Genomic DNA, 20437 nt, shown 5'->3' on the forward strand with positions numbered 1-20437 from the left:
CTAAAAAAACTCACATGTATAATACTTATCGAGTTACCCTTTTCCTGTTTGATCTTTAGAATCCTCGGAAATCCCTCCAAGCCCCCCATACTTTCCCCCATTTTTTGGGCATCCCCTCTGTTGGTACACCTGCCCGCTCTGCTCTCCGACACCAGTCTATGTCAGACATCCAATCTCCTAAGGACAGGAATTCTATCATGCCTGGGGTATAGTTAGCTTGACCACTCTGGCGCCAGTGTCACCCAGATGTTCTGCTACTTAGGCCTAGGTTCTTCTCCCAATATCTTTTGTAAGAGTGCTTTTGCATTCATCGAAATTGTGATAGACGTCACTTGAGTGAACACTTCAGTCAAAACAACAACAAAGTACTCAGGATCTGCACAAATAATGGTCTCTAAATGTCTCACATTTCTAGAAGGATAATTTCTCAAAATAAAATTCAGATTTATAGGACGTATGCCCTAACACACCCAAAAAGCAGCATGCTTCTTGAGTCGTAGGTTAGGATTGTTACCAATGTGGATTGCAACCCTGATGAGCAGAGGAGCTCTTAAGGTGTCCAGTGTGGGTGTGCAAACACTGCTGTGGATCGTCAATAGATGAAAACAGAAGGTAAATGAGGAAAGTAAAATTACCTACGACTAACAGCTTTATTTTTCTCAGTATGTGTAGTTAAAAAAAGACAGAGGAATGTTTCATCCCTGAGGGAGAGTGACTTATTTAGGCCTCATTCTAGCCCAAACATTCAGTAGGCTGTTTTCAGAACTTAAATACCCTCAGCACAAAGAGCACTGTATTTGGTGAACAAAAATTAATATACAAAACCAATAAAATCCTGGACTGTTTTAACAATATACCACGACAGTCCTCCACTGGTTCACTCCTTTCTCCACAACTGCTCACAAAAAAATCAAAATTAAAAACTTTGAGTCCGACCTCCACCCGTCATCAGAGGTGTCACCCAAGGATCTGTACTTTCCCCTCAGCTTTTCAACATTTACACGGAACCCCTCACTGCTCTACTCAGGAAATCCAACATCCCTTTTCACTTATATGCTGATGACACGCAGCTTTAACTGGAAACCACTTCCATTGATGACATCCAGAGACTTAACAGGCTCAAAGAGGTGCAACTATGGGTCACAAATAATCACCTGAAACTCAACCAAGAGAAAACGGAATTGCTCCTCATCTCCAACAAAAATGACAACCCCCAAATTGAAGAATGGCTCAAAGCTATTGACGCCCTCAACGGCAACCTTACCCTGGCGGATTCAGTAAAATCTCTTGGCATCACCCTAGACCCGAAACTGGACATGAAAAAACATATTTCAAGATCGGCCAGAAGTGCCTTTCTCAACCTGAAAATACTTTACAAAATCAAACCCTCCCTCCCTCCCAAGGACCTTCAACAAGTCACCCAAGCACTGGTACTCTCCATAATGGACTATGGGATTGCAACTCTAACCGGGACAGCAGTATCAAACCTCGCCCCCCTGAAGACAACCTTCAATGCAGCAGTGAGGATTGTCACTGGAACCAGGAAATTCGAGCACATCACTCCAGTCATCAGAGAACTTAAATGGCTCCCATTTGAGCTGCAAAACAGCTTCAGAACAGCCAGCCTCACACACACAGCCCTGCTCACAGGCAAACCTGAAAACTTAGCCGCCAAACTCAAAAGGGCCGGCCAGTCCAGAAGCCTCAGGAGTTCCAACACCATGCTACTCATCCCGCTGAAAATACAGAAGAAAAAAACGCAGCCAAAATATTTGCTGGAAACGCCCCTAAAATCTGGAACTCCATTCCCCCCCCCCATCAGGACGACCCCCTTGTTCCCAAAATTTAAGAACCTACTCAAAGTCCTCTTCCTCGAACGATCGCAAGGGAACAGATAGCAACCCAAAAAAAATAATACTTTCGCAGGCTCTCCTCCTCTCCCTTTCCTAAAGATGGACGACACCGTCCCGAATCAAGAAACTTTTTTTGGACTACCGTCATGACTGAACATTGAATCCGCTCAGAGACTTGTTTCATTTGTCCTACACCCTCCTCTCTTCCCCTTCCCTTCTGTGTGCGTTTGTTACCCAGCCAGAACCCTCATGTTATATCAATTATCTGTACTGTCTTTTTGCTATAAAGTGTACATGTTGTGAAGCGCTCAGATACCCTCGGGTCCAGCTAGCGCTATATAAAACTCCTAAAATAAATAAAATAAAAACCCTAAGACAGGATATTGTCACTTTACTTGGAGGTCAGATAGGATAATGGACCTACAATAATCCACCACCATGACTGCCATGCACACCCAAACTTGTAAGTAGAGACCAATGAGGATGATGAATTGGATAGGACGGAGGCAAGATGGCGGCCGCTTAGCTGTGTTCGTAACAGCGGAGCAGTAAGGGCTGGTAGCGGACGGAGCCAAATGGAGACCCAGATATAGCCAGGAGTTACCTTGTTGGAGCGTGGACTGCAGCGCTTGGGAGGTGCTACTTGGGGGTATGCTGACGACGATGGCCTGCCAAGGTTCAGCGAGACAACTGCTGCGGGAGCTGGCGGCCCCGGAGATGTTGCTGTAGTATTGGAGGAGAAGGACGGGCTTATGGAATCTCCAGACCCTGGGACTCGTATTGCTGATCCTCAACGGTTGGTACAGATAGAAACGGACACAATTGTGGCAGATTATCTAGTACCACTGAAGCAGGGAACCACTGCAGGGAAAGACGCTCAAAGCATCGATTTGGCAGTCAGTGGAGCTGGGGATGGGAGAGAGAATGCTCCAAGTGAAGCCTTTTTCTCGCCCTCGGATGGCGTCGGCTGGTCCGAGGAGGATGAGGAGTGTAGCTCCTATTTGGACTCAGAAAGCGACCCTGAAACCGATCAACAAGCAACTGCTTTAAAGGCCTTAGGAGGGGCGGTTAAAAGTCAGGCACATACCCAGCGTGTACTGAGCTGGGATCATTCCTCCGATTTACCCTTGAAGGGTAGTCCCGCTACGGAGCTCGCCCAAATGTCACTATTAGAAACAATACATCGGGAAATTATTGCTCATAGGGAGGAAACGCGCCAGGACAACCGGAAATCTCAGGCAGCCATGAGGAAGATGCAGGGCGTGGTCAGGAAGCTCTCAAAGGCCTGTGTAAATACCCGGGACAGAGTCTCAAATCTAGAAGATAGGATAGTATCAACTGAGACGGAGGTTGCAGAGGCCGTGTCTAAGGTTGATGCACAATACTCTCAAGTAGTGGACATACAGTAGAAGCTTGAGGAGATGGAGAACAGGCTTCGTAGGAATAATCTAAGAGTATTGGGAATCCCGGAGGGAGCCGAGGGCTCTGACATCAGGGCGTTCATCATTAAGCTCTTTGAACAAGCATTCCCCGAGTTGAGCAGCTGGAATTGGACCACTGAGGTGCAGAGAGTACACCGCACCCACTTGAAAATCAGAAGGAACACCAAGGAGGGTGATAAACCCAGGGCAGTCCTGATCTTTCTCGGCTATTTCATTTTGAGACAGGCTATTTCGGATTTAGCCAGGCCAAATGCCAAACGAAGTAGTGAAGGGGTCTCATTTTTTGTCAGGCCTGACTTCTGTCACTTGACCGTAGAAAGACGCTGGCGATTAAGAGGAATGATTAAGCCCTTCTAGGACAAAAAGCTGCAGGCATTCCTGATAAACCCGGCACAATTAAAAATCATTAATGACGGGAGAACATTGTTTTACTCTTCAGAAATAAAGGCGAAGGAATATTTGGACTCTCTAGGTTAACTAGATGGGAAGGTTTAATTATCGTACAGTGGCGACAGACTGCTGGTTTGGTTGATTTTTGGCTAACTGATGATCTTCATATGTTTTTGGCTTTGTTTTGCTTTTTGGGATTTTAGGGCTTCACGCAGGATGTGGTTATTGAACTATAGGTATATTGAAGCCCTCACCGCTATCACCGTGCTTCATCACACGCACAGACTAGGTCTGAGCGCCTCTCAGAGTAGGGAGGGTAGGGGGTAAGTGTGGGGTTGGGGGAAAACTGGGAAAAAGGAGAAATGGTGCATTATTGGACAAGCTATAAGTTTGATTAAGAAGAGAATGATTAAGGATCAGTTTCTTGCTGTAGGTGGCTTCACTCAGCAGAATGGCAAACATTAGAATTTGCACAATTAACGTGGGGGGCATGAATGACTGGAAGAAAAGACAGATTGGCATATCTTGTGAAATATAATAGAATAGATGTTCTATGCCTACAAGAGACCCACCTCCCATGGGCCAAGAGGAATTTTCTGCTCCTAAATGGGTTTGAGTTGGTGGCATGTTCAACGCAAACCACAACCATTAGGGGGGTTGCTATCTTAGTACGAACATCTTTGGGAAAAACGAGGAAAATTAAAGTGGATAGCAATGGAAGATGGGCAATAGCCGAATTGGGTTTCACGCTTAGTGTAATTTATGGATCAAATAAAGATGACCCTGAGATTTTTGGTCACCTTGAAGCAGAGCTAGTTAGCTGGCCTACCCCTCTAGTAGTAGTGGGAGACCTCAATATCTCAGCAGATTGGGGTAATACAGCACCTTACTCTGGGTGGAAACCTAGAGTTTTTAAGGCAGTACAGGCTCTTATTAGCTCACATGGGTTGCAGGATGTGTGGGGTATTAAAGAACCTCAGAATCATGGTTTTACATATTTTTCAAATCCCGCTCAGAGATATACGAAGCTGGATTACTATTTTATATCATCTTCCAAAATTAATAGAGTGAATATTACGAAACTCCCGAGATTAATCTCGGACCACAACCCTCTGGTTATAACTTATGATCTGGGAAGGGTGGATAGGAAAAAGACAACCTGGATGTTTGAAAGAAGATTACTAGTAGATAATAGGTTCACAGACCATCTCACTAAATGGGTAGATTAATTTTTTGCAGCAAACAGATACAGCACTTATCGGAATGGGGTCTGGTAGGCATTTAAAGCTGCTTTAAGGGGGAGACTATAAGCTGTTCAGCTGGGCTCAGAAAAGAGGATAGGTGTGAGGTAGAGAAGTTCATAGGGAATTTAGGTAAAGCGGAAGAACGACACGTATGGGATATTGCTTCAGGGGAGGATAGTAATGAAAGCCAAAATGTATTATTGGCGTTGAAAGCAGCACTACAGAAGGAAGTAACCCAGAAGGCAATTGGCTAAATTCCAATCCTCTAGGGCCAAAATATATGAAACAGGGGAACAAGCTGGGAGAGCTTTGGCTCTGCGGTTAAGGCAAGAAAAAGCTAAGAATGCAATCTCTTGTATAGAAGAGGGCGGGAATGAGTATACTGAAGTAAAGGACATACTGAGGGTGTTCGAGAACTTTTATCAGAGGCTTTATGACTTGGAAGATCTTGGTAGAAACCATGGGGAAGAATTTGTGGACGGGGGCCTCTGCTTAGATGATGCAGCCAGAGAAGAACTTGACAAAGACATTACACAAAGTGAGGTTATAGCTGCATTGCGGGAATTAGCCCCCGGTAAAGCATCTGGTCCAGATGGGTTCCCCCTCAAGGACTATAGAGCTATGGAATCCGAGATCGCTCGTCTTTTGGTAGATCTGTTTAATGGGGTCATGTATTCAGGTGTGGTCCTGGATTCCTGGAAGGAAACGAATATTATAATCTTTCATAAAAAGGGGGAACCGAGTGAGAAACCAGGGTCCTATCGCCCGATTTCATTGATCAATGCGGACACCAAATTATATTCTAAGATATGGGCTAAAAGGATGGGCAGGGTCATTGGCGGTCTTGTTTCCCCATAGCAGCACGGGTTTGTCCCTGGTCGGGGTACGACAGACCATACATGTAGAGCAATCTCATTGTTTGATGCCCAGGCTGCCATTGGGGGGGTTAGGGAGATGGCCATGATCCTGCTAGACGCAGAGAAAGCGTTTGACCGAGTTGCTTGGAGCTTTCTCTGGGGCATTTTGGCGGGGAGAGGATTTGGCGAGAAAATTATCAGAGCTCTTCAAGCTATGTATTTAGATCCGATAGCAAGAGTGATGGTAATGGGAGAGAAATCGGATAAAATTAATATTAAGAGAGGAACTCCCCAGGGCTGCCCATGCTCCCCTATTCTTTTCTGGGCACCGGGATGGAAAGTCTTGCGGCACAGTGTACCCGCCCCCCCACAGATTTTTAAGATGCTGTTGGGGGGGAAAGGTAACCGGTCTGTTGATGTGTGAAGTTGAACGGAGAGTTTATAAAAAAGGCTCGACTTAAGACCTTATTAGGGGCATGGTTAGTTTGGAAATCTATCCTGAAATTCTTTAATGCCCCCAAGGTGAATTCTTATTTACATCTGAGTTACTCCAGTCCTTTTCCTCAGCTGAGAGCTGATAGGAATCTTCACGTCTGGAAGGGATTGGGGGTTAAGACCCTTGGGGACATTATGGAGGGGGACAGGATACTCGGGTTTGATGTTTTGCAGGGTAGATTCGGTATTCCAGCCAATAATTGGCTTCTCTATGGTCAAATAGCTCGAACCCTTATGGTTTTAAGACCAAAGCTGTCCCCCAAGCTGGATCTCCCCCTGGTCGAGGTATTAGCTAGAGGATGCAAGAAGATCAAAGTAGTGTATAATCTTCTTATTGAGAGGATTGAGGATGATATTGAGAGGACGGAGTGTAAGTGGGCAACTAAACTGGGGAATCCCGATGTCGACCTGGATCTTGCTCTCTGCATGAATAAAACGATAGTTTGGGCTTCCAACCTCCAGGCTCAGCATTAAAAAACAATTTTTAACCTTTATCATACACCGACCAAATTATTTGCCTGGGTTGTAAGGGAAGATGATAGCTGTCCTAGATGTAATGTTGGTCAAGCCGATATATTACACATGTTTTTTCACTGTAATCGGTTGGTAACAATAAAGTACGAGATAATGAAATTCTGGGAGGGGCTGTTAGGTCATAAGATCGATCTATCACCTACCCTGATGCTATTGGGAACGGACTCTAATCTGAATCTAGGGAAGGACGAGGAGGCCCTAGTTTTTATGTCAGTTGCAGTGCTTCGGATTTTAATCTCTGCAGGTTGGAAAGATGTGACCGCTCCCTCCTTCCAGATGTGGCTATCCAGATTATTGGGTATACATAATATTGAGTCCAGTCTATATGAATTGAAGGCGGCAAAAAAACGGGAGATGGGACGACGTATCTGGGCCCCGATTACAGAGTGGAGAGTAGCAAGAGTCTAATATAGGAGGTAGTATATGTTAAGGTTATACCTAAGATGTTCAGCTGGGGTGGCCGGTGGGAACTGTTTTTTAGCAAAGTGTTTTTTATTAACTATGTATTTATCTCGCTGATTGTTAATGCTGATTCTGTGTATATTGGTTTCAACTTTATGCTGGGCGTAAGTCCGGGCTTTGTATGTTTGTATCAAATTAATCTTAATGTCTTTTTAATGCACCTTTTATTCCAATAAAAATATATTTTTTTAAAAAGGCTGATGAAGCATGTCAACGTTGGGGTGGGTGAGGGCTCACGTCCTATAGATAGGATTTTTTAAGCAAATTTCTCAGTAGAAATTTGACAGGCATTTAGAGACCACAGTATGAACGGTTACTGAGTACCACACTGTGGTTATATTGACTGACTCCGGAGGATGTGCTCAGGAATTTCTCTCCACTCCCACTGATATTGGATACTCCCAGAGTAAGACATCCCTCTTACATCCAAAATATTTGAAGCTCTGCAGGACTCCCCCATACAAGAACTATGTACTTCCATTCCTCAAACAGTTCTAGTACTAATTGCATCCCAGACTTGCAGACAGCCACATTACGATTCTAAACCAAACTGAGTCAGTTAATAACAAGTTATCAGCGCCTTGACCACGTTACAAGAGTGTAGTGATTAATATTTGATCATCTTCTTGGGTGTTCAAAACAAAGTTGTAGACTACTTCACCATCCATCAGTCAAAAATAATTCAAAGCAATTCCTATGAGGGGTATATGACTGCAGCTCGCTAAAGCTTCAGTTTCCACCTTAATGTATTATTTTTAACACTGCTGCTGTCCAAATTACTTATTGGTGACTACCTTTGAAATAATCCAAAATACCCCAATACCCCAATGCTTCCAATCTGTGTTATTCTAAACCATTCTCTACCACCAAAGTAGTAGCATCACTGCTGTTGTAAATTCTGTTAGTGCCAACTGCTAATAATCCCATTCATCCTGAAGTTTATACTCACTGTAAATCCCTCGCCCCACCTTGATATTGCATTGGTGGAATCGCAGATGCTCTCAAAATGACACTCACCCACATCAATAATCCGAGTTCTGTTGGGATTTGCCCAAAGCCAAATTGTAATGGTACTAATACAATTGCAGCCTTTTGGGGTTAGACACAAACTAGAAATATCACCCCCACAAAATCTCCAGTAAACTGGAGTTGCAAGGCTCCTTCAAAAGCTAAGCCCCCTCCCAACTCTTAATCTCTACAAGTTAATCTAGGGTGCACCACTACTAACATGCATTCTTTAAATTACTGATAATGAACATCCATTAAAGAGTAAACTTCATTACTATTCTATTGCGTGCTGTGGTGCTCAAAAATTAACCCAACTGATTACACAGTGAGTTTAAGCCTCTCTATGTTACTCTTATGACCCAAAGCAGAATTTCAGTTGATGGGTAACCAAACCTTTTGTCAAAATCACATTTAAATTGAGCAATTCATTTAAGATTTACTGAGGTACCAACAAAGATACAGTCCTACTAATTCCTCTTCATTCCAGACCTTGCTGGAGGCCCTAAATGTCCACGTCTGTATAGTACAGCGACCGATTATCCTTAACTTGTTTGTCTTCTAACATACTTTAAGGCTCTGGTACCAACAGACTTTGTCCTTTTATGCCACTATACACCAAAGATGACCCACCAACACATCTGCCAGGAATCTAGCCCCACTACACTGGGTGATCTAGAACGGTCCTTAAGCAACCGAATTAACAGCTTATTGCTCTATTTATCCTACTACAGCCTATTAGGCACACACTACCAAACATGTATTTCCATGAAGTCTGGGTGAAAGTCCTCATAAGTACGAGAAATCAAATGCTGCAACATTCCCCCTTTAATAAGTTTGATATGGGATGGTACATACACCAAAATCGTCATTTTTCACATTATTATAAAAAATTATGAAGCTTAAACCTTTCCAAAACATGCACTCCATACTGGTCTATTCATTTTTGAGACAATCCTCGAGAGCTGCTTTCACTTCTACTCTAAAATAGAGGTCAGGTGACATTTCACCAGAAATGCAACTAACATTAGTCTACTGTCGAGTACCTCTTGTCGAATTATTCAAATTGTTCTTGTGATGCTCACGCAGCAAAAGAGGCTAAATGCCATTAGGAGTTGTGTGTTTTTGCCACATGGAAAGGACTGAAATCACGGGGAATCCAACGCGACCACTGTCAACGCGTATGAGTAAGTGGAACGTATGTATCCATTATGCACAATGTGTTATGGCAATGGCGTACTACTAATTTGCAGTGCACAGTAGCCGAAAGTTGGCTGAGAGTTAAATGTTGGGAGATCTGCAAGTCACGAGATTAACTTTTTGTAAAGGAAACCCAGCATGTCATCCGTCTAAGGTCGGGAATGACAACATCCTTTAATTACAGCCATTAGATCGAACAAACAGTGGAATTTTGCTCTGCGATTTATTTGCTATAATACTATTTAATACTCATTTCACAAGCCACAACTTAATTTTGTAATCCTCTCCCTGTTTCTCTGGATAAACTGGGGTGGCGCATGTCCCTTATAACACAGCCTCTGTCATACCACGACATGCAGGGTACCAACGCACGTCACTTAACACCTCTATGCCCCTGCTGCAACGCTCATGTTACTAATGGTGCAACTTTTTAATTAAATGTGAAATGGGGTAAATGCACAACTAATCTGTACCAATGTCCTCAGTATTTTAGACAAAACTTGAGATAACCAAGAACCTCTATAGATTATCTTATTAACCTATATTAAATGTAAACCTTGCGATGATTGAATCATAAAGCCCTGGAAACCCAAACGCAAGAGCTGCTGGACTGATAAAACCCCCAAAAAGTGCGACTAGCCCATCATTCTAATACGTGCTTCGTCGGAAAGGCCATTTATTATTTAAAGACTTCCTGAGAAATGTACAAGCCTCCACTGCTGTACCCTACCCCTTTTCTGTATAGTGACAGGATGGTCTATATTATATATCAAAAGCGGTTGCCTACTTATTATATGACGCACTGCAGGAATACTCACGCCAAAAGCTACACTTTTTGTTTTACATATACCGAGACAAACGTCCCACCGCTCCAGTCCAATTATGATATTCGCGTAAACACTTGTAGGACTCTGCGCAAAGATGTAGGCGCGTTTGGTAATAAGGTTATGCGCTGGGGTCCATCTAACACCTAAAGCTGTGGCTAGCAAACCGCCTCTTAAACATTGTTAGGCGCATCAATTTCCCTCAACGGTAGCACTTCACTTTCAGCAATACTGGGAGCCTGCAAACCAAAAATGCGAGTACACCCACCCTATCCGAACATTATATTGCACCACTGGAATGGATACATATGCGAAAATCTACGGTCTTAATGGTATGCAGCGATGAAACCCACAAATATCATGAAATCTAAAGATTGAGCATCATAAAAATTGACAGGCTGCCTGATAACCACCAAGGAGACCACCACTCCATAATTATTGCTAATAAAACTGAATAGACAAACAAGCACACACACTATTAATCTATATGCGGAACATATACCCAAGATATGTAGCCACACAAGCTAGCAGGTACTTACACGTAACTATTACTGGGTTGGATACATAGCACAAATCAATATTTAATCACCCGCCCTGACATTCCATAGTGCTGGTGAGCCCATGCACACGAGAACTAGAACCCCGTTACTCTATGTCTTGGAACGTTCAGTCGTCCCACTCTTCCATTCTAAGGGGCCACTCTCAGTGATTATTCCGCTACTATGTACTGAACGGCATAACCCAACAAGCCCCCACCTCATCGTTTTACCTCCCCCATGACAGGCGTCAGTGCCCCCTAGCTATCACATCCCAAAGCGTTGGTACAACCCAACATTGAGCCCGCCCCTTACTCCATTCAGAGAACCTCTGTCTTTCACCTCCAATCCACTGAACCCCAAGACCCATAGCCAAGTGTACACCCCCAGTACCTGCCGCCTCTCCCCCGCCCCGCGGCCTCCGCTTCCTGCCGGCCTCACACAGACAATATGGCGGAGCCACACACCGCTCAGCCGACAGCCGCAAGGACCACAGCGAGGCCGGACGGAAGCGGAAGTGTTCCCGCCCGCCATTTTTCCCACGTCTAGCGCTAATCGCGCCATATTGTGTTTGGAAGAAGTCACGGGCACGGGGAATATTTGGGCTTAAGGCCGAACCACAGGTCAACCTGTGTTGCGGAAAATATACAGCAGGCAGTAGAAGCTGTCACAAAAGATGATCGGACACCGGTTGTGAGAAAATACGCAGACACCGGCGGTTGGCACGTATATTGACCTTGCCAACCAGCAAGGCCAGCAATAGAAAGTAAAAGAAGACAGGACTGGGCCAACCTTCTTCTTGCGCCTGCTGATTCTTATGCCACGGCGAGTGGTAATACGATTCCTCGAAATGAAAGCATCTAAAATGATATAGAACGGCGGATTGCTTCTATGCGCAAATTGTAGGAGCATGATCCTAGTTTTAATTAAACACTGGTACAACGTTGCTCATTTCAAAATGTTATACACGTTTTGTAAACGAGCGACACGTCTACCAAATTTTCCTTATTTTGCGAAGACTAACAATGCTGCGTGATATTTAATTTTCTGGCGCCCTTCGTGGCATGTCTAGCCGGTCGTTTTAAAGATGGCTGCCGTGTATTCTTTCGGTACGGAGTGGTTTCAACCAATACTTTACAGTCACGCCCTGATTTCGTTTACCCTGTTTCTCCGTCCTGAAGGCTGGGAGGGACTGGGAGTCTGACGTGTGAGCTGAACAGAAGCGTGCTGTACTTGTCAACTGATCCCCGGAGGGTAACGGGAATGGTAGTGCTAAAGTTCCTGAAAGGGAATGCCCTAGATTCAACCGTGTCCATGGCCTTGTAGTGTTACTTATTCTAAAACGAAAGTGTCTGGTAATGAGGGCAAACTCCTCATTACCAGACATTGTTATTTTTTGTAGCGCTCTGTATGTTGCTTGCTGGCAGAGTTTTCAACACGACATTGGTTTTTAATAGCAGGCTTGCGATCTTTTATCGTCAAGTAATGTCGCTACTCTGAACAAAATGAAAAGTAAAATTACTCAGTTGAAGAGGCAGTTTTGGTTCTTGCCGTTTAGTCGTCTCTTGCCAGATCCATTGTTATTAGCTTACACCAGTCATCTTCTAATGTTTTCATGCCGTGCCCCCAGTATTAAAAAAAATCATTGCACCCTCTAATTTTTCACAATTATTCTATTAAATTTGCAATGTTTAAATTTGCCTAGAATTATTTAAACATTACAGTTATGTTAAACGGTTTAAAAATGCAATCAAATACATGATTGCCAAACATACTATTCTGCTTAGCTGGGCCCTACTAATGTGTAAAGGTACACACGGTGTGATGATCTGAAATGGGAGAGAGAGAAGGTGTTGAAGAATATTAGGAGTCCCTTCCCTCTTGACCCATACTCCCACCCAGGAATAAATTAAATTTTTTTACTAGTGTCCCATTACAGAGTAGCTTACTGCTGATCATTTGTTTTCAGCATAAAACAAAGCACTGCTATCAGCATGATGCTTCTTTTAACCAGAGCTGGCGGCCTGGATCAGTTAAGGCCCCCCAGTTTGAAGACCCCTGTCTTACAGTGTCCTTGTAGCCCCACCCATTGCCTAACATTAGAGGCTTTATTGTCACTCTCATTTGCTTGTTTCTTTTTTTGCTAGATCGCGTGGTACGTCTTTGTTCTTTGTGCACTTATGCTTCCTCTGGAGCATGGACACATTATTCACTCCACAGGAGTGCATGTGTTTTCCAGTTATCTCCCTCATGTACTTCTCTTCCAGCCTTCGCCGTGCTCTGTTATTCTTTTTCGCCTGTGTGCTTCTCCCCCTCTCACTCTGCATTGCATTTTTGCTCATGTTCTTGTCCCTGACTGCTCCATGTTACTCTCTCGCCTGTTTTTTTCCCCCACTTCGGTCTCCCGTTTTTCTTTTGTATCACACTCGTACCAGCATGTTACTTCTGCCCTGTTCTCGTGTAACTTTCTTGCGACCTGTGTTGCTTCCCCCATGCTTAAAAAAACATGTAGAACTTTCATTTAAATTACTGAACCAACAAAAATTGGTAACTAAAAAGAAAAAAATAGCATCTGCCTCATTTTGCATGTGTGCGCATTTGTGGAGCACATGCTTACAAAATTCCATACCTGGCACAGCATTTTGTTTCTTTTTCATTTTTTTAGCCATGCTGTACAACATTAGGGATGCTACGCAGCATAGCTAACTACAAATGGCAAAACCAATAGGGCCAAATTACAAGACCTATTGGCTTTGACAATGCTTTTTTGGTTTACCTTAAGGTCTGCTTCCCATGGAATATCAGGTATATGTGTGATACACACCAGATTACCATGAACTATGGTGCAGTGTTGGCATCTAGGGGATCTGGTGACATCGGGAACCATGAGGATGAAGGCAAGTGGTTTGTAAATATCACAGAACCCTGAGATGTAGGGTGAGCGAATTGTGTGTACACCAGAACGCCATTGCCTCGAGGCGAGTGCACTGCTGCCGCAGAGGGAAGCGGAAAGCCATCGCAGTGAGAAAGGGAAGGGAAAGGAAAGCAGGCTGCCGGTCGGGCGGCCGGCCCTCGGCCTCACACCTGTCACTCGTCTCCATCTGCCGATTCAAACGGCTCACAGGCTGGTTGCTTGGCTGTTCCCTGCCCCCCCTCCCCCGTGGTGTGCAGTGCAGAGCAGAGCGCGGGAGCGCGACCGCAGGTGGCCGTCAGAACTCGCAGCCTTTGCAGCAGCGGCCGCGGGCAAAATTCGGGAACGGCCCGGTCGCGGCGGGAGCCCTCGGCAGGCAGCCGGCCGGGGCCACGAGAGCTCTTGGTCAGCTCAGGGCCAGTCTGGAAAGCGGAGAGGATTGCAGCAAGGTCCCCTACAGCGACAGGAGCATTCCAGAAGCCGCGGGAACATTCAGCAGCAGGAACAGTAGCAGCGAGGGCTTCCCTTGAGGCGGTGGGAGTCGCAGGAGCCACTGAGACCAGCCTGTGCATCTGTGTATCTGCCGACGCGGGAGACAAGAGGTAAGAGGTGGAGGCAAGCGTGGCAGCCGTTAGAGGTCGCCGCTAAGTAAGAGCCAGAGGGTGCGGTCTGAGGGGTTGGTAGACTAGGTCTCCAGCTTGCAGCCCCCCTCGTGTGCACCGCTTGCTAACCCCCTCCATCCCCCTCCACCCCTCCGTGCCCTCAAAACAAAAAACACAGCTCAACACAGGGGCCCACATCAGCACTAGTACTGGTATTCCCTCCCCCCCAGCACAATCAGGCACAAACAAGCCTAGCCCCAGCAAACGGCGCAAAAAGAGATGACGCTGAGGAAGACTAAATCCTGCACGGAGGATGAGGGGGAAGTGAACCATGAGAGTCTAGCACAAAGAAGGGTAACCAGAAGCATAAGTACCCAAAAATCCCAGGATCTGGTCTCTGGCAATTCCCTCCCCCAAGGCCTTATCACTCAATTCTTTCAGGCCTCAAACTGCCCCTCACCTTTGGATGAAACGTCACAAGATCCCGCGACCAATGCCTTACCGGGGATCCCAAAGATCCACCTGGCCCCAAGGGACTCTTACTCCTGCGAGTCTGCTAACTTCGAATCACCTGGGAGCCTTGATGCTTGTTTTCAGCCTGAGGCCAGGACAAAGAGCCCGATTAGGGTCACTGCCGACATTCACGATAGGCCAAATCTGGGGGCGAACGTGGATTCAGATACTGGGAGGACAAGCGAGGCTGTCGCATCCTCCTCCCCAAAGAGCACAGGCACAGGCAAGGGTCTGAATGCAATTGTGACACCTAGGGAAATACAGAGGCCAATCCCCCAGGGTACGGAGGTTCCAACAACTTCGTTCTTACTAAAATTGGAACAGACCATTGAACGAACACTTGAAACTACCCCTATTAATTTAGGAAGAGCTAAGGCCCCGAGAAGTGCACAAACGGAGGGTTGGAGTCCGCTGAGTTTAACTCATCACCAAGATTTAACCGACCCAATTGATGAACCCACCTTTAAAGACCTTAACTTGTCAGCAATAAGAGAAGTCCAGGACACAATGGCCAGGGCACTGCTATGGCAGTCCGCAAAGATGGAAATCCAAATCGATCTTTTGCAGTCGATAGCCCAGCATTTGGTGTGCCAAGATGATAAGCTGGCAAAGCTGGAAGTCCAACTTAACGTCCAACAAGCTCATGCCGCCAGCACCAATTCCTGTGACGTCTTAATTGATAAATGGGCAAGTCTACCTGAAGTCTTAAAAGAGATGATTGCATTAGCCAAGGGTCAGGGCGAGACAACCACGCAAGAACAAGCCGCACAAAAGCTACCACCACAGACGACAGAGCATGCCGAAACAGCAACCCTTAGCACAACGGGCAATAGCGCCTCAAAGGTTCCCCTAGTAGGGCCCCGCATTAACTTTACTTTGGCTAATAAAGGGTATGGTGACCCCGAGGTCTCGGATCTCGAGACCGTTAGTGATGACCTGTCTGTTACTACCTCTCAGGTGGAGAGGGTCGAAGGAGCATTAGCAAGTGTCAAAGCCCCGTTATCAAGGAGAGCCAAAAAAAGACTCAAAAAACAACTTAAGAAGTCCAAAGCTAGAAGCAGAAACACACCCTCGGTGGTATCAACCCTGGGCGACACTGAAACTAAACGTATCCCTAAACCACTCTTCCCCATTTTCATACCCAAGCAGGTGTCTAAAATGGGCAAGTCATGTGACGCACCTCTTGTTCGCGGTGAGGCACAAAGTCAACAAATCCCTCTCATGGAGGGTCAAACCAATGAGCCTCTCCAACAAAGGCCTTCACAGGTGGCCGTCGCCGCACCATTAAGTGCCCCCAGCCCTTCTGGTTGGGTTCTGAAACATGAGTCTGTAACAAATCCCAAACTACAACAGGGCGCACAGCCAGTACAGTCTAGAGTGGTAGGTCCACCAACTGAGGGGCAAGGGAATCGGCAACCAGGAGTCGCACTCAAAAATTACTTACATTTAGCATCAGACCAGGGGGAGTGGCAAGGATGTCCGAGTGTGGAAGGCCAATCAAGCATGGGGCCCAATGGGCAGCAGCCAGAACCCACTCACAAAAACCCTTTAAATTTCAGTTACCAGAGGCTAAAGCTCCAGGGAGAAGGGGTGAGTTTGTGGTCCATCACACAAAAAAAAAACAATCCACCTATGAGCTGCAGTTAACCCCAAGGTACACAGCAAAAGGCTCATTTGACATCTTGAACAGGTCCAACATTGTCCGCCTCTTTGGCCATATTGCCTCCCTGGCCCAAATCACCTCAGAAAATATTGAGTGGGTGATATTCAAGAGACTGGAGACAGACACTCATGACGAATCCACCATAATCGGACTTGCGAGTCAGCAAGTCCAACAGGCTGTCCTTAAGGAAGCAACACTGTTCGCTGAATGGGGCATTGAAGTTGTTGCACCAAGTACACTGAAATATCCACACGTCCTGTTGCCGCAACAGGACACCCCAGAACCGTCATCCATTCTTAAAGGCATAAGGCACACCCGCCCAGAAATCGGGGCGAAATCAGGGCGGGCAAAAACCCCGCTAAAAATCAAAATCCAGCAAAACGACGGGCAACGGAGCGTGCAGCGGCATTTCCAGACATCGGAACACCTGGAGGCCACATGGAGACAGTGTCCCTAACCTAATAAACAGCCATGTAAATAACGCCTGTTCAAATCCACTTAGGGGCCTAGTCCGCGAGTTATCCATTATCTAATGGAATATTGCGGGGATGAGCAACATCTTTAGGGACATAACTACACCTGAATACCTCGCACAGGGGGACATACTGTGTATTCAGGAAACCTGGGCAAGGGCAACGACCGCCATTGGTGGCTTTTACTAACATTTTAAACCAGCGACCAAAAGGACAATCTTTGGACGCCCGTCAGGGGGTTTCTCTATCTACGTAAGTCATGCTTGCAAAATTAACACAACTGAATTAAAGTTGGGGTCTCCTGATCTTCAAGCCATCCTAATCAGTGGGTTGTCATCGGGTCGAAAATCTCGCCCCCTTCTACTAATTAATTGTTATTTCAACCCAATTAAGTATCAATCCTCCCAGGCCATGGAATCACTTATTTCAATTTTGGAAGATCTTTTAATAAATTGGAAGGACCAAGACGTAATAATCGCGGGCGACTTCGATCACAGAGGCGTGGGTTTAATTTCAGAGACTCCATCAAGCAAGAAGTCAGTCCCACTGACTGAATTTCTCGCAAATTTTAAGCTGCACTCCACCCATAGAATACAAAAAAAGACCCAACCTGAATGGACCACCATTCCGACCTTTAGAAATGTCTCTACTATAGACTACATCTTTATCAATGAAGGGCTTGCCCACAATCTTTGCAACTTCACAGTGGACGACAGAGAGGAAAGCGATCATAGGCCCCTCGGCGCCACATTCAATCTGGCGCGGGTACAAGCAGAATTACAAGCAGTTATTGGAACTACCACGGGGGAGGAACATCACAATGTGCTTAAAAGAATAAAATGGTCAACCAATCTCAGTCATAGCCTGCTAGACTATGTAGCTAGAAGGGAGGAAGAACCTAACCCAGTTCAAACTAAGAACATCATCCACCTCTGGGAAACTCTGACCTCCGACTTATTGGAACGTTTGGGCAATAACCATCATCCAAGAAGTCGCCAATTCCACTCTGATCCTCGCCGTGCAACATCGTGGTGCCTGTCACAGTGTAAGCGTGCTCTAAATAAGGCAATCAGGGCACAAAAGAAAGGCACTCATTTGTCAGGGAGATACTCCATTGCTGCTCTGCGAACAGACTATAAAAAGAAAGTCTGGGCCCACAAAAAACTGCAGACTGAACAGAATTGGTTGACTGTGTTCTCCTTAATTAAAGGTAATGACAATAGCAAGCTTTGGCGTTTCATTAACAGTCTGACCCCCAGAGGAGAGCAAAAGGAAAATAGTGTTGCAGGGAAAGTGTGGGAACAGTATGCCAAGGGGCTGTATACCTGCGAGTCAAATCAGGCCACTGCAGGAAGCCGTGTGTGGTCCAAGGTGGCGGCGGAAATTATCGAACTCGAAAGAGCTACGTCAGAAGGCGTAAACTCGACCTGCACCGGATCGTTCACAGAAATGGAGGTACTAAAGTGCATCAAGGCCATAAGAACTGATGGCGCTCCAGGCCCAAATGGGATTCCGGCCCAGGTTCTGAAAACTGCCTCAGCCTTTTTTGCATCCAGACTCACCCCTTTATTTAACCATTCTTTTGCCACGGCAATGTTGCCATCCTCTTGGAAAGGTTCTATTCTATTCCCCATCCATAAAAAGGGGGACCACACGAACCCGGCCAATTATAGGCTTATAGCTCTCCTCGACGTAGAAGCAAAGATATACGCCCGCCTTCTTCTCAGGGATCTGGAGGATTGGGTGGACAAGAACGGCATTCTTCCGCCCACACAGACCGGCTTTAGGGCCCATAGCTCCACTCTTGACAACATCTTAGCCCTTTCCTACCTCGCGAAGAAGGCCAATACGAGGAACAAACCGCCCCTGTTCTGCTGTTTCATAGACTACGTAAGTATGTAACAACAAAGAGAGAGGTAGGGAGATTCAAAAGACACTCTCTTAATCCCCGGTTATATGTCCAACAACAAAATAAGAGAGAGGTCTGAACTGGTCAAGCTCACGGCTGCCAGAGACGTGGAGCAAAAAGATAAGCAAGATATTGATGATCACAGTCACTCTAGTTGAGTGGGATCACAGTCACTCTATTTGAGTAGGAAAGCCCTCACACACCGACCTAGTCAGTGTCATGCTTCATCATCGGGCCCCACCGAAGAGACCGAGTGTCTCTTCGGTGTGCTGCGACGCCAGAAAGACTGCGGAGCTGGTTGTGTGGGGAGGAAGTGTTGTGAATATTCTCAAATTAAAAGTGACTAATAGGGTATCAAAAAAACTTTAATAAGTGATCCCTAAGACACGTGTAAGTGGTAATATGTGTCTGAATTTAAAGCCAAGGTTATTAGGATCTAGTTTAAATTCAGCTAAATACCACAAATTTGTTAAAATCAGTCAACATGTTTCTGCCTTTGTGGTATATATTCACCATGGCATTCTTCAGGACTATAACCCCGGCGGTATGGACACTCTAATAGTCCACCCTGACCTGGGGACGTGAAAGTGAAAAGGAAAAGTGAAAAAAGTGCTTAAAATGGGAGAGCAATTTGCTCAATCCAAAAAGCCCCAAAATTAGGGGTGTATCAGCACCTGTAGGAAAAGATATACAAACAAACACATAAAGACATACATACAGTTAGTATATGCCAGCGTAGACTTATCGTAGTGCTCCTAAGATGGTGGCAAACCTTTGTGTGCACACAATAAAAGATAACTTTAGCACCATCCAAGTAGCCCTTAGGGGATAATTGTATTTGCTAAGAGGTGAAGTGCTAGAGGTGGTTTAAAAACTACTATTGTAGTGAAAGGGATAAAAACGCGATGTGAACTCTCCATGCGAAGGGATCAATTTGACCAAATGGTCAGTGACCCCCACAAGATGGTGAAAGATGGAGAACATCTCACTTTAAAATTGGGCGCTACTTGCACCATGGGTCTCGGGAGGGGGGTTGGAGCGCGATTGGCACATCCTAAGAAAAAGTACAGAGTCGAAATGTCAGCATAACCCATACAACACACAGGCACTTAGCTTTGTTAGTCGTGGTGATCGTTCCGCTGTGGATGTAAACTCACGCCCTCAGCGCTCACAGCCCGCTTTCAAACCTGCTGCAACCCTCTAAACCGGACCCCGACGATGGAAAGCGGGGCCGGTGAAAGGGTATAAGAGCGCTTTGTTTACGCGCTCGATTCCGGGTTTGGGCGTGCCTCGCTGCTCTCGCGATGGGCGTGTCTTAGTGAAAGCGAGGCTTGGGGCGCACACGCCCACTCAGGAGGCTGCGTGCTACTGATCGGATCGAGGCTTGAAACAGGGAGCCTATCCTTACGCTGAGCCTTAGGGGGGTGTGAGCATGCTAAAGGTTGTCATGGCAACCAAGGGAACATTGTCTCTCGGAACAGGGAGCGAGGGATTAACTATTTCGATTGACTGGTATTTTATTTG

The 20437-nt window shown here is 45.8% G+C and overlaps 1 protein-coding gene across 2 annotated transcripts in view; it reads right to left on the reverse strand.

Annotated features, from left to right (window-relative positions):
- CSNK2A1 (casein kinase 2 alpha 1) overlaps positions 1-11353 on the reverse strand; it is a 139692-nt gene extending 128339 nt beyond the window's left edge. The window contains exon 1 of one of the 2 annotated variants that reach the window (XM_086932722.1): positions 11236-11353. The gene's annotated coding sequence lies outside the window, so the exon portion shown is untranslated. The remainder of the gene's footprint in view (positions 1-11235) is intronic. The other variant, XM_086932723.1, reaches the window with a different exon arrangement.
- Positions 11354-20437: the final 9084 nt, after the last annotated feature.

Source organism: Lissotriton vulgaris, chromosome 7, assembly GCF_964263255.1.
Source record: "Lissotriton vulgaris chromosome 7, aLisVul1.2, whole genome shotgun sequence".
NCBI classification, from domain to species: Eukaryota; Metazoa; Chordata; class Amphibia; order Caudata; family Salamandridae; genus Lissotriton; species Lissotriton vulgaris.